Below are 13,392 nucleotides of genomic sequence, written 5' to 3' on the forward strand. Positions count from 1 at the left end.
AATCACAACGGTTAAAAGTGACTTTCATTCTTTCATTAAATAATACACTGTCAGCAAAAAAAAATAATAAATAACTGTGGGAAAAAAAAATCAGAAGCGCGTTCTGAAAACCTCAGCAACATGCGCACCAGCAAAATACTAGTGCACTTCATGACTACACATTTGTTCTCCCACTGTTTGTTGTTCATGTCTCTGCATATTATCAGTTTATTTATCACATGCTGTTAGAGATGGAGTTTGCGTGTGCGTGCGGGCGCGTGTGTGCGTGTGTGTGAGAGAGAGAGAGAGAGAGAGAGAGAGAGAGAGAGAAAGAGAGAGCGAGAGAGAGAGAAACTGACACTGAGTAATATACTTCTTAGGGACAATGGACATGTCAAAAGATGGAGGGATGGGGGGATAGAGGGAAGGAAGAATAGAGCAACAGCCAGAAGGGTCGAATGGAATATTATGTTGTTTTTTTTTCTGAGCAGCACACACAGCAGTGGCGACCGTGTCTGGGACGTCGACATTATACTTTGTCAATTCTGAGCCACTGCCTCCCTCAAGCACACCACGTTTTCAAATTTGTTGCCTTTTACAAACCTTTAAAAAACACATGCAACAGCACTTTGAATAAAAGACCTCGGAGGGTTCAACAACAGCCATTTCACTGAAAAATTGAAGGAAAACATGCAAAAATGACTTAATTTTTCTTTCCTGCAGGAAAGACTGCTCAGGGACCCGAGAACGCAACTAGCAGGCATAGTTCTCTGAATAACTCTTCACAACCAAATCAATCATTACAAAACACCTGCGCAACTTTTACAGCCTGTTTTGAGTCGTAGAGAGAGAGAGAGAGAGTTTCCTCAGGATGTGATCTGTTCCCAATCACACTGAACCGTGTCATCCAGCATTGCCTCCTCACTGCCCAGTCCCTACATGCTCCAGTGGCCATGTTTCCTCCTGGCCTGCAAGGACAGGCTCCGTTGAGCCTGATCTCCTCCGTCATGGCTCCATCTCTGCCTGCTTGCCACCACAGGGGGTATGGGGAGAATAAAGGGACTCTGGCTTTACAGCAGGCCTCAGCTGCTCAGAGGGACAGCCATCGTGAGGCTCCTCTCCAGCACGACAATTATCCCTAACAAACGGGCCAGCACGGGAGCACGGCCTTGATGGAAGGCTACAGATCTAACAAACACCACTTCATCAAGGGCATAATCGCCGAGACGTTGAGGGACATCCTCTTATGTGATGATGATAACGAGCTCAGTGGGAGAGAAAACTCCTCCAAACTGTACGTGCCCAGAGCTTCAACAAGAATATACTGACGCAGACGGACAGATATACAGCGCAGGAGTCGCTCTGCAGGAACGTTTTGAGTTCAAATCCCAGCATTCTCAAATTAACCTGACAGACAGATATACACAGATAGACAGACATATAATGAACGTGAAGGAAAGAGATCGTACCCACTCCTGTAAATATAAAAATGGACTATGGCTCAAATAAGCCATAATCTACATAACGCCAAAATCCCACAATGCACCTAAAAAAACACCAGGGAGCATCGATGCTCACTATGTTACCTTACTGCAAATGGCATCATATTTTCTGAAGCTTCTCAGCTTGAAAATAAAACGGCAGACGAACTTCTACAAATGCAATTAGCTTGTTATTGTAGCTCAAATAATTATAGCGCAAGTGATTTTTAACTTGACGTTCTATACGTGGCTTGTATGAGTATTTCAAGTGTTTCATGATTTTTTTTTTTTTTTTAATCCGTTAGCTAATGTATGATCCTGCTTGAAGTACCTGCTTGACAGAAACATGTGTGATTAAGCAAACAAATGTATACGACATATAGATTCAGGAAGATATCGGTGCTGCCTGTTGTTGATAAATGCCAGTGCTGACGTTTTACAACACGAGTACGTAATCACGTGGCCGGAATTTGAGTCATCATCGTCCGATTGTGTAGTGAGACTCCTTACTAGTGCCCAAATTCATGTACACGATATACTGATTCACCGCCTAGGGAGCTAGTGAGCTGATTGCGCCGATTTTTCCACTACCATAGTGACATTTATCATGTTTGTGTGTTTATGTGCTTGACAGAACAGAACAGAAATACACACAGCAAAAGCTTTACTGAATATCAGGTCAGTATTTTATCCTGTAGTCATACATACGTCTTCATGGACCTTCTAACCACTACAGTACTATGATATCTGTGGGCAAAGTGTTGATGAGATGATATGATGAGGATTAGCAGGCTGATCACAGTGGCGAGTCAGTACAGATAAACTCATCATGTTATATTTACTAAACGAGTGAAGGAAAACACAGGAACCTTGTTTTAGCTTTTTTTTTTTTGTTGTTCTGTGACCTTCATATCTGACCGGCCGTTCCAACTCACAAGAGAGCAAAGAAAACACAGTTCCCATGATTTTTATTTAGTGCTGGTACGCACCTCTAACACAGCAGTACTGCTCTGTGCTCCCGCTATGAAAACAGATCCACAATATGCATCATGATGTATAGAGGTTTGCTCACAAACTGCCAGCATTACAGCAGTGCTGCAATAAAGAAAACTGTTGCAAAAATAATCATACTAATAAACAAATGTGTAACCAAATTATTTCTGTAGTTTTAGATTTAAAATGTTTTATTTATATAAAAAAAAATGTAACTGAAAATGAGAAAAATAAAAGCTGTATAAATTTACAAACATTTAAACTTTTACAATTAAAATTTGTTATATAATTTGAACAATATAAAATCAGCTGCTTCCAGTCAGTTTGCAATTGTTTACTTGTTTTATTTTCATATTCACGATATACGACATCTCAAAAAAGTCAACCGTGACATAAATTTTAGGGATGTCCCGATCAAGTTTTTATTCGCCCCCGAATACTGAGTAACTGCCGATACAGAGTCCGATCCCATACCAGTATTTTCCTAGTGCTAGGTGCACACGTCAAGTACATTAAAGCTATTAAAATCAATCCAATGTACATGCTTAACAACTGAATTGCTCTGCAATGCATTAAGAAAAACAACTGCCTGAATACAATATACCTTGAAGTAAACAAACTAAAATTATTTTCTACGGACCTTATCAAATAAGAGCCATGACTCTTATCTTAGAAATTCCAGGAGAGGAAATTTCTCTCTCCTTTTACCCAGATGAGGATGGGTTCCCTTCTGAGTCGGGTTCCTCTCAAGGTTTCTTCCTCTTAAAACATCTTAGGGAGTTTTTCCTTGCCACCGTCGCCACTCAGTGGCTTGCTCAGTTGGGATAAATTCGCACCTTTAATATCTGTATACCATGTTGATATTTCTGTAAAGCTGCTTTGAGACAATGTCTATTGTAAAAAGCGCTATACAAATAAAATTGAATTGAATTGAATTGAATTTTAGAAGTATCCTCCAGTGCGTGTTGCTTCGGTGCAGCCTTTGCCCGAGTTACCCGAGTGAACTCGCTGTATTCCGTCGAGTGTTTAGTTTTCAGGTGCCGTATCAATCTGGTAGTATTGAACGCAGCTCTGTTGCTACCTCCTTGCAAAATGCTCGCATTTTAGACAAGCGACTGCTGAACTGCTTCATCATCGAATTTAAAATATGTATTTCTACACTGCAGGGACATTTTAGCTGCGTAATCCTGCCACAAACTGTGCTCTCCGTGACAGCTGATGTAAAGCAAACGATCAGGAGTAGGTTAGCGCTCAAAAAAAGCCGATATCAATCAGTTAAAAAAAAAGCCTTAATCAGCACATGAACAGATCATATATCGTATCATATATTTCCCAGCCCTAGCGTTTTTAAAAAATATATATTTCTCATTTAAGAGGACAAAAGGCATAAGACAATACCCAAACAGTGATGTCAGTATTAACCTGGTATTCAAATACCCATGCACACACATTAGTCTGACTTTCTTTATACACACTAGTAGTGGGTGTTATGAAAAATGTATCATATAGATGTTTCTACAATACGTAATATGAATCACAATAAGCTGGTTCTGATCAGGGTTTGTAATTGCTATTTTAAATATAAAAGTTCGAGAAAAGTGTAATGCGACATGTATCATAAATAATAATATTACATCGTCATGTTGCTCAGCCTTTACTACATACCACCATCAACCAGCAGCACTAAGCATCTATGCCCCACAGACAGGCTGTCCCTCAAGCATGAGACACACCTCTTCCCCAGCATTCATCACTCTCAGCCATTAGCCTAGCGCAGCTTGTGATCGCCTCTGAAGACGGAGATTAGATTTCAGAGTGGGCTGGCACTGCCAACTTCCCGCTCCGTATGCTGGGTTTTTTTTTTTTTGGTTTTTTTTTGTTCATTCAGATGCGGATCCTCAGCTCCCAATTCATCAGGCAGCAGTGTGGAACCATTAGAGTGGGTTTATAATGGATGGAAATGTCAGGAAGCTGAGGAGTGTGGATCCAGGCTGAGAGATTGAGAAGATGGAGAGGGACTCGGAGAACGTTGTGCTCTGTGGGCTAAAACTGCAGCCCTGGGGGTCTTTAGTCATCAGAGTATCTCTCTGTCGTCTCATCCATCTCGCTTTTTAGTTCACTCTGGGCTCGATCTCTCTCTCTCACTCTCTCGCTTTCTCTCCCCACCTCTTCTTCATTTCATCTATTTTTTTCTTTTTTACTCAACCCCCCCCCCAACCCCCCATATTCCACCAGGTTTATTTTCAACCAACTCTCTCTTTTTCATTCTGCTGCAAGCACGAGGGAATGTGTGATTCATTTATAAAATAGATTGTCAAATATTATTAGGTTTAGAGGCTATGATAAAAATAGTTCACATGCCTTAAATATTTAATGCCTTGCATAAATGCAACACCAGCTGGAATAAAATCTAAGAAAACGCAAGTTAAAAAAAACAACAACAACAACAAAAAAAACACAGTTTCATGGGGTGCTGCTTATGAAGACCATTAAGGATGGCTTATGAAAGTGCAGAAGCGTGACAGACTGTGAAGTCATACCTCATAAAACATTGAAATGATATTGTGGCCAGCATGGGGTCTCTGGGGTATTCACTAAACATATACATAACGTATACATGTCAAAAATATTTGCAGGGTCAAATATTGATCAGGATTTAAAAAGCACCCATGATGCACTTAAACCTGGAGCCATAAATGGAAAAAATCAATGATGCTTTCAATCAGATGTTTCTTAGAAACAATGAGCGTGTAAAAGGGGGAAAAGGAAGAGAGCCAATCCAACAGAAAGTCATAAATAGAAAAGTCATCAATTCCAAGGTCCGACTTCACAAACGCACAAGTTGTATTTGATGAAGCAAATTCACGTATGTTAACTAAAAAAAAAACAAAAAAACCAAACATCGTCTCTTTCTAGCATCCTCTAATCGTTTCCACTTGATGAGCCGTGACAGCGGTGATTTAGAGCCGTGTCTAAAGTGTGCGCTTCTGATACGCGAGGCCTCCCTGCGCCGGGTCACCACGGTCCGAGAGTCTGTTCACCACCTAAGTAAATCTGCGCTTTATCACACAGACACATGCTCGTACTGGACAAGAGGTTGAGGTTATAGCCTGGCGCTTTTCATAAATGTGTCAGGCGTGATGAAAGTGGGCAGATCTGGCTGTGCAGGAGATAACCAGTCTCAGAGGCTTCCTCTCACATGCTGCTGACAATGAGCACATCTACACGGCTTCAGGTGAGCCTCTCCAGACATGCTTTACCAGACAGGGCTTATTGAGCTAAAGCACGCACTTCCTCTCCACTTCTTCAGCTCTAGCCCTCTATGAACTGGCTAGGGTTGTTACAGTTAGTCATGGTGTATGATCAGACTGTTACTTCACCGCTGAGGTTTTCAAACCACTCATTAACATGCATTTCTGTCTGTTTTTGCTTTTCCTTACAGTCACCATTTCATCTTTAACGATGAAGTGATAAGGTCGTCCTAAAAAACATCTTTTGGTAAAAATTCCAACATATCCTGTGGGGGAAAAGAGTTTTCGTGCCTCTGCTTCAGTACAAAGACACGACGAGTTTAAAATGTAGAAAAATAAAATATAAATGATTAAAAGGACAGGACACTTTAAGGAAGTTTTTTGAGCTCTTATCACATACATGTTGTGGTCATGTGACCTACTAATGACCAAACGCAACTTGCATGGCTAAGGAAGTGTATTTGTAAAGGACAAATACTGTGTATGCACAGCGTGTCCCAAAAGTCTCCATTCATAGGGGACTATTTACGCCATCAAAAAACGTCAACCGTGCCTTCGTCAGTGGAAGTTCCTGGACGTCCACTCCTCGGTTGGTCCACAACACTCCCAGTCTTTTTGAATTTGTTAATTCAGCAACAGCGTCATGTGTGATGTGCTCGTCATGTTTCCTGCTAAAGTCCATCTCACCCGTGCGGCAGCTTCCCGATGCAGCCGTGAGGATGATTTCAAAATTCTTTAATGCTATCTGGAAAAAAATGACATACTCGTATACAAATCATAATAAAACTTACTTTCATTTCCCACTACGTGATTGTAAATGGTCGTTTAATACCATAATACCTGGGCAATACCCGTGATATTCGTATCATACTGTGTACATTTCAAACCCCTACAAATGACAAGAACTTTGAGTTCATCTCTGCCAGCACCTCTTTCAAATCGTTCTCTCTTTCCCCTCCTTCTCTCTTCTGCCTCTGCTCATTGTCTCTTTTTATATGCGTATTTTGGTCTCTCTCTCTCTCGTGCTCTCTTTCCGTCTGATCTCCTGGTTGACAGAGTGACTGACTGCTGTTTTTAGGTTATGGATGGATCACAGCAGAGATGTTTACACGCTGAAACCTCAGTGAACTCTTAGGTCGTGATGGAGAGCAGACAGCTGCGTGTGTTAGAGGAGATGGGTTCAGAATGTCAAAGGTAATTCACTGCCTCTCTGCTTCAGCACCTCCTGAGGGACACATTACCTTCTGGCCTAAACCAACATAGAGACACTGAGGTTAAAGACAGCATCAGGCATCTGAAAGACCCCTACCCACAGACTCAAACCCTGCGCACACGTCATCAAATAGATCGACAAATCAGACCATCAGATATCAGGTGTTCCCTTCGTGAACCTTTTAGACTGAACACTCGGGTAATAATTCAGTTCGTTTCATGCTGAATGTTTCATAAGGCCCAATTGGTTCTCGCGAACAAATTTTATAAGAAAAACTGCATCGAGCTCCACTTTGGGGAAGAGTGATACACAAAGTTGCGTCGTCAGACATCAGCCTTGAATAAAGTTCTAATCTTGGCAGTGTTCGAGCGTAAACATGAAGGAGCATAGCCTTGTGAATCAAGAAGCTGGATTAAATGCTATAACTATCCTATTACTTTTGTGGGTTTTTTTTTTTTTTTACTCTTTAAAGATGACGTTAAGACCTTAGCACAGATATGGTGCTCTGCGGGCTGTATGGAGCGGTTCCTCTCCTGGGAAGTGACAGGGAGATGTTTTAAAAAGGAAACGTTAAACCTGAGATCGTATATGCACAAGCACCAGACAAAGTGTGCACATAGTGGCACAGAGGATCAAGCAACCCTGAGACCGGTCAGAAATGACATGGCACCAAATGACGCAAACAGAGTTAAAGACGCAGAGCAGAGCGAATATCCCTGCCATTGATGATTTCGCCTTAAATCTCGGGCCTGAAGTTAACAAATACAAATTAATTGCTAAATGCACCAAAATGAGTGATTTTCAACAACAATTATCTAACTTGGGCATTTCTATTTCGAAACAAACTGCAACTTTAAAAAAAAAAAAAACATTTCAAAAAAGCAAGAAATGTGTTTTGAATATCAATAAGCTTTCAGACTGTTATCCACTGGCTTGTTTAAAAACTAGACATTATCCCTGCCTTATTAGGACCAAACCCTCCAGTGCACAGTCACATACTGATTAAAGTTTTTAGCCACAAGCGTTTGTGTTCCCGTAATGTGAACTCTGTGTGGGTGTGTTTTTACATGTGTCCACACAACCATGTCTCTGAGGCCGATCCTGCCTTAGTGTGACTTGCTCAGTGGGAGTTTCTGATAACACCCCTCTCTCCCCCTGGAGCAGGCAAGCAGCAGTCCAGGGATCAATATGCTCCAATCATCCCACAGTGATAGGGAGGGACGGAGTCACGACCCTACACACCCCTGCAGGCATACAACGGCTGCTTCATAGATTGCTATCACAATATTGACCGTGCTATAGGGATATCACAGGCTGAAAATAAACAGAAATAAACCATTTATTAAATAACTATCCAGATTATTATGCATTAGGAGTACTCGAATGTTTCACATTAGTTTCTTAATCGAGCAAATATTTTACTTGATGGAACATACAGAACTTATTTAGGTCAATTTTTAACCAGGTTTCAGTTTTGCTTTATATATATATCACAATCACAAGACATCACAATCACAGTATGAAGCAAGACAACTGCAATATGCCATGCTGTCCCATTATTGCTGAGACACACAGCTCTCAAAACTTACACTCTTACTGTGTGCAAACTGATCGAGCAGATAGATGAGAACAAATTACACCTGTCTCAATAAACACTGCTTTGGCCGTTGTACATATTTCCATTCCACATAAATCTACACTTATAAGCTCTCAACAGGAAGGCCTATGGCAGCAATTTGCCAGTACAGCACAAGTGTAATGACTAGTATTACACCTGAGTACTAGAACGATGACACGCCAAGAAACTAGCGGGAAACCTGTCAAAGAACTACAAGTGACGATAAGAATGAACATTCTGTGTCTGTGTGAAAGGAAATAACTACGGCAGTGGCAGTAGTCTGCATTAGTAATGGGGAAAATATCAAACAACGACAAAAGCCTGTGCCACAAAATAAAGTCCCATGGTTTAGGCATGGTGACATGACCAATGAAATCTTATCCTCATACATGCTTCCAATATCATTCAGAATTGATTTGATTCTTAACGGATATGTATTTCCTGATGCACAAATCCAGCTCTAAACAATATTTTAAAGCCTACAAAAACCCAAAAGACCATAAGACATATTTTACAGTACTGTAAGAACTGTAAAAATATACATAAAACATAAATGCAAAAAGAATGTTTATATTAATCTTCCCACACATTTATCTGTAATATCGTAACGAAAAAAAAAAATGCAACGGATAACACGAGTTAAAATATGACTGAGAATATACAGTCCCACCTCAGAAAGTATTGGAACGGCAAGGCCATGTCTTTATTTTTTCTGCTATACACTGCAGACATTTGGGTTTGAGATTAAAAGATGACTGAGGCGATAGATCAGAATCTCAGCTTTCATTTCCTGATATTTACATCTAGACATGTTAAACCATTTAGAACATGGCACCTTTTGTTTGAACCCACCCATTTTTCAAGTGATCAAAAATATTGGAACACGTGAACGACTGTCGTTTCTTGGTGTCCTAAGGTGTGCCCTGTTAGATGTTTAATTATTTAATAGCGCTCAATGTCTACTCTTGGCTTGAATCCTGGGTGTCACCTGTGAAGACTGCATTTGTTGTTAAAAAGGATAAAACAGTTGATGACCGAAACGTTGTAAGTGCTGTGAAGAAAAACCCAAAAACAACAGTCAGTGACATCACCAACAACCTCCACAGGGCAGGGGTGAAGGCATCACAATACACTGCTCGATGAAGACGTTGAGATCAGAAATATAGCAGCCATTCTACAAGATGCAAGCCACTCAACAGCAGTAAGAATCAGAAGGCCAGACTGGAATTTGCAATGAAATACAGAGATGAGCCACAAAAGTGCTGGAACCAATCTAGTGTGGAGAGATGAAGGATCTGCCGCCCGTGATATAAAACATACAAGCTCATCTGTGAAACATGGTGGAGGTAGTGTTATGGTTGGGCTTGTATGGCTGCTTTAGGAATAAGCTCAGTAATGTTTAATGATGATTTAACTCGTGACGGTAGCAGCTGAAAGAATTCAGGAGTCTACAGAAACACTGTCTGCCAATTTATAGAGAAATGCATCCAATCTAATTGGGAGGAACTTCATCATGCAGCAAGACAAGGAACCAAACACTGCCAACTCACCAAAGGACTTCATCGGGGGGGGGGGGGGGGGGGGGGGACCTTAACCCAGTCAAGCATGAATTTGTGGTCCCTTGATGAACTCAGCATTGAGATGTTCCCGAGTTTACGAGTAGGAATTATGAGTTAAGGGGGTGTTTTCTTGGGTTTTTCCTACTTGGAAAATCTAAAATTCAAATGCAGCAGTCTTTGAAGTGCTAAGCAGTGTCAACTGTGAGAGTTACAAAAATCTACAGGATTGGTTGTGTCATAAGACATTTTGTTCTAGCGAACATCTCCCTCAGTTCACTTGTTCAATTGTCTTTATCCATCACAACTCGTTTGAGAGACATGAGCCACAGGTTCCATGCGCTCACTTATCCCGCGATTGAGTGTATGCAGCCCAGACAACTCTAGTGCTTTCTGTAAAACCTCTGTTCAGGCTTATCAAGGCAACATTCATAGTTTAAAAAAAAGAAAAAACACATTCAGAGACCACAAGCAGATAAAAAGCAGCATCCTTACACATAACATTAACGCTCAACCTAGTGTTACCACACACTAACAGAGGGCCCGAACACAGGTCAGGATGCGACTGAAAATATCCAAAGGCACCTCTGCGATACTGAATCCTCACCTTTCCCTTGAATATTTCAATAAAACTCGCATCCAAAACCTGCCATCCGTCCCAGCTCACACGCTAGTCTCTGGCAGGAGACTCTTCAAAAAGGTGAAATTGATTTTTCCTCTTTGTAGCGTTCTGCTTTGCGAACTAATTGAAGTAATAAAACAAACCAGTAAAGCATAAAATAGTATTAGCACACTGGTTTCATTGGGGGATTTCACGGGTCATCATGGAGCTCAATGAAGGGGGAGGACACAGGACTGTGCTGGGACTGCAGAGCCACAAATTCCTCCTGTGTTCACGGATGGCTGGATGCTGAGCATTCACTCAAACCACAGTGATAATCCACTTAGTGAGGCCGTATCGGTGGGCAATGAGAGGCGGCCTCAGGGAAATACCAGCACATCAAACCAAATGTGTGTGCACGCATCTTTCTATTACCTTGATATTCAGATATCTGGATATGCAGGTAACATCCACAGATAATATCACTTTCAGATGATGCAAGTGTCAAAATGGCATTTAAAGAATTCCAAGCTCTACTGGTTTCACCCTCATTTCTTACATTTACAGAAGTGTGTATGATCATTAACGATGGGGGAAAAAAATAATTCGATTTTTTAAACACATTGTGATCGTCTTAAAAGATTCCACAGTTTCTACAGTGTACATCAGCTTATAATTAAAAAGCTGTTTTGACTGAAAAATATCAACAGTACCAAACATTTCTTTGAATTTACACATCCTTTTTAACTGCTCAATTACTGAGACTTGTACTAGAGGATAAATTATGCCCAAAAAAAAAAATTTTATTCATACACTTATTCCCTGTATAGTGAGGATAAAAATGTAAATGCAAGTTAGAATTTAGCCTGTCAAGACAAGAAAATGTTGGCAGATTTTATACTAAAATCTGTCAAATCTAGCTAAATTTAAGCTACAGGAAGACATTAGTGTGGGTTTCTGTGGCTGAATCTGAAGTTAGTTACATTTACATTTATATAGCGCTTTTCTAGACACTCAAAGTGCTTTATATTGGGGGATAATGATAATGATGATGAATCTTTATTGATCACATATACATTACAGTGAAATTCTTTTCTTCACATACCCCAGCATGTTAGGAAACTGGGGTCAGAGCGCAGGGTCAGCCATGATGCAGCGCCCCTGGAGCAGAGAGGGTTAAGGGCCTTGCTCAAGGGCCCAATAGTGCCAGCTTGGCAGTGCTGGGGCTTGAATCCCTGACCTTCTGATCATTAACACAAAGCCTTAACCGCTAAACCACCACTGCCCCATGATGTTTAATGACCACAGAGAGTCAGGACCTCGGTTTAACGTCTCATCTGAAAGACGGTACTGTTTTTACAGTATAGTGTCCCCTTCACTATACTGAGGCATTAGACCCACACAGACCACAGAGTGAGCGCCCCCTACTGGCTTCCTAATACCACTTCCAGCAGCAACCTTAGTTTTCCCCAGGAGCTCTCCCATCCAGGTACTGACCAGGCTCAACCCTGCCTAGCTTCAGTGGGACACCAGGTGAGAACTGCAAATTGGCTCTGGCATATCACGTTCCATTGAACACACATACACACACACACACACACACACACATTATATATACACATACTTAATCATTTGCAATATTTTTTATTTAATTAATGATTATTTTAAATACGTCAAAGTAAACATTTTTGCTACATGAAGAATAAGGGTCACGGGATCAAAACGTTTAGGAAACGAGTGCTTAGATTGACTGTGTCTGGTAGAAAGTAGAACGCTGAACCATAAATATTTGAACATGAATTTTATATAAATGTTATGAAAATTTAAGTCGAATCAAACAGTACAATTCATTCTGACAAATGAGACAGAAATACACTGGATGGCCAAAAGTATGTGGACACCTGACTATCACACCCATGTGTGTTCCTCCCTGAAACTGTGGCCGCAACATTCGAAGCACACAAATGTTTAAAATGTCTTTGTATGCTGTAGCTTTAAAGATTTCCCTTCACTGGAACTACGAGGCCCAAACCTGTTACTCGGCAATACTCCTGTGCACAACGTGGCCCAAGAAGACTTGGTTTGCCAAGGTCGGAGTGAAATAACTCAAGTGTCCTGCACAGAGCATTGATTGAGCATCCCTCTGAACACCTTTGGGAACGCTGACTGCACCCCAGGCCTCCTCGCCTGACCTCACTAATGCTCTTGTAGCTAAATGAGTACAAATCCCCACAGCCTTTTTTTTTTTTTTTTTTTTTAAATGTAGAAACATTTCATTTCGATATTTTGCAGGCATCTTTGCTCTAGTACAGCATTTCTTTGCTTGTGCCTAAAACTTTTGCACAGTACTGTACATCCTTAGAAATAGTGTGTACACGCTCCTTTTCAATTCTGAAAAGAGAAATGGATAATACATCAATAAAAAAGTGTCAATCATAAAGATATCTGTTTAATCAATTCTCATGAAGGTGAGTCTCCAGAATGTCAGATACAGAATCATAAACTCAACTGGTCACACCCTTGTGCCCCAGGAGTGTGCGTGTGTGTGTGTGCACGCGTGTGCGTGCGTGTGTGTGCGCGTGTGTGTGCGTTCGCGTGTGTGTGCGTGCGTGCATGATCTCTCCCTCCCTGCACAACACAGAACTTTGTTCAATTCTGCAGACATGACAAACTGCATATTTACAGCCATGGCAAACGAAA

At 41.0% G+C, this 13,392-nt stretch overlaps 1 protein-coding gene across 3 annotated transcripts in view; it reads right to left on the bottom strand.

The window, feature by feature from the left end:
* The window catches only part of pard3bb (par-3 family cell polarity regulator beta b), a 321,269-nt gene that overhangs the window by 220,503 nt on the left and 87,374 nt on the right, over positions 1–13,392 (bottom strand). The gene's annotated exons all lie outside the window — the stretch shown is intronic.

Source organism: Ictalurus furcatus, chromosome 6 (assembly GCF_023375685.1).
Source record: "Ictalurus furcatus strain D&B chromosome 6, Billie_1.0, whole genome shotgun sequence".
Taxonomy (NCBI): domain Eukaryota; kingdom Metazoa; phylum Chordata; class Actinopteri; order Siluriformes; family Ictaluridae; genus Ictalurus; species Ictalurus furcatus.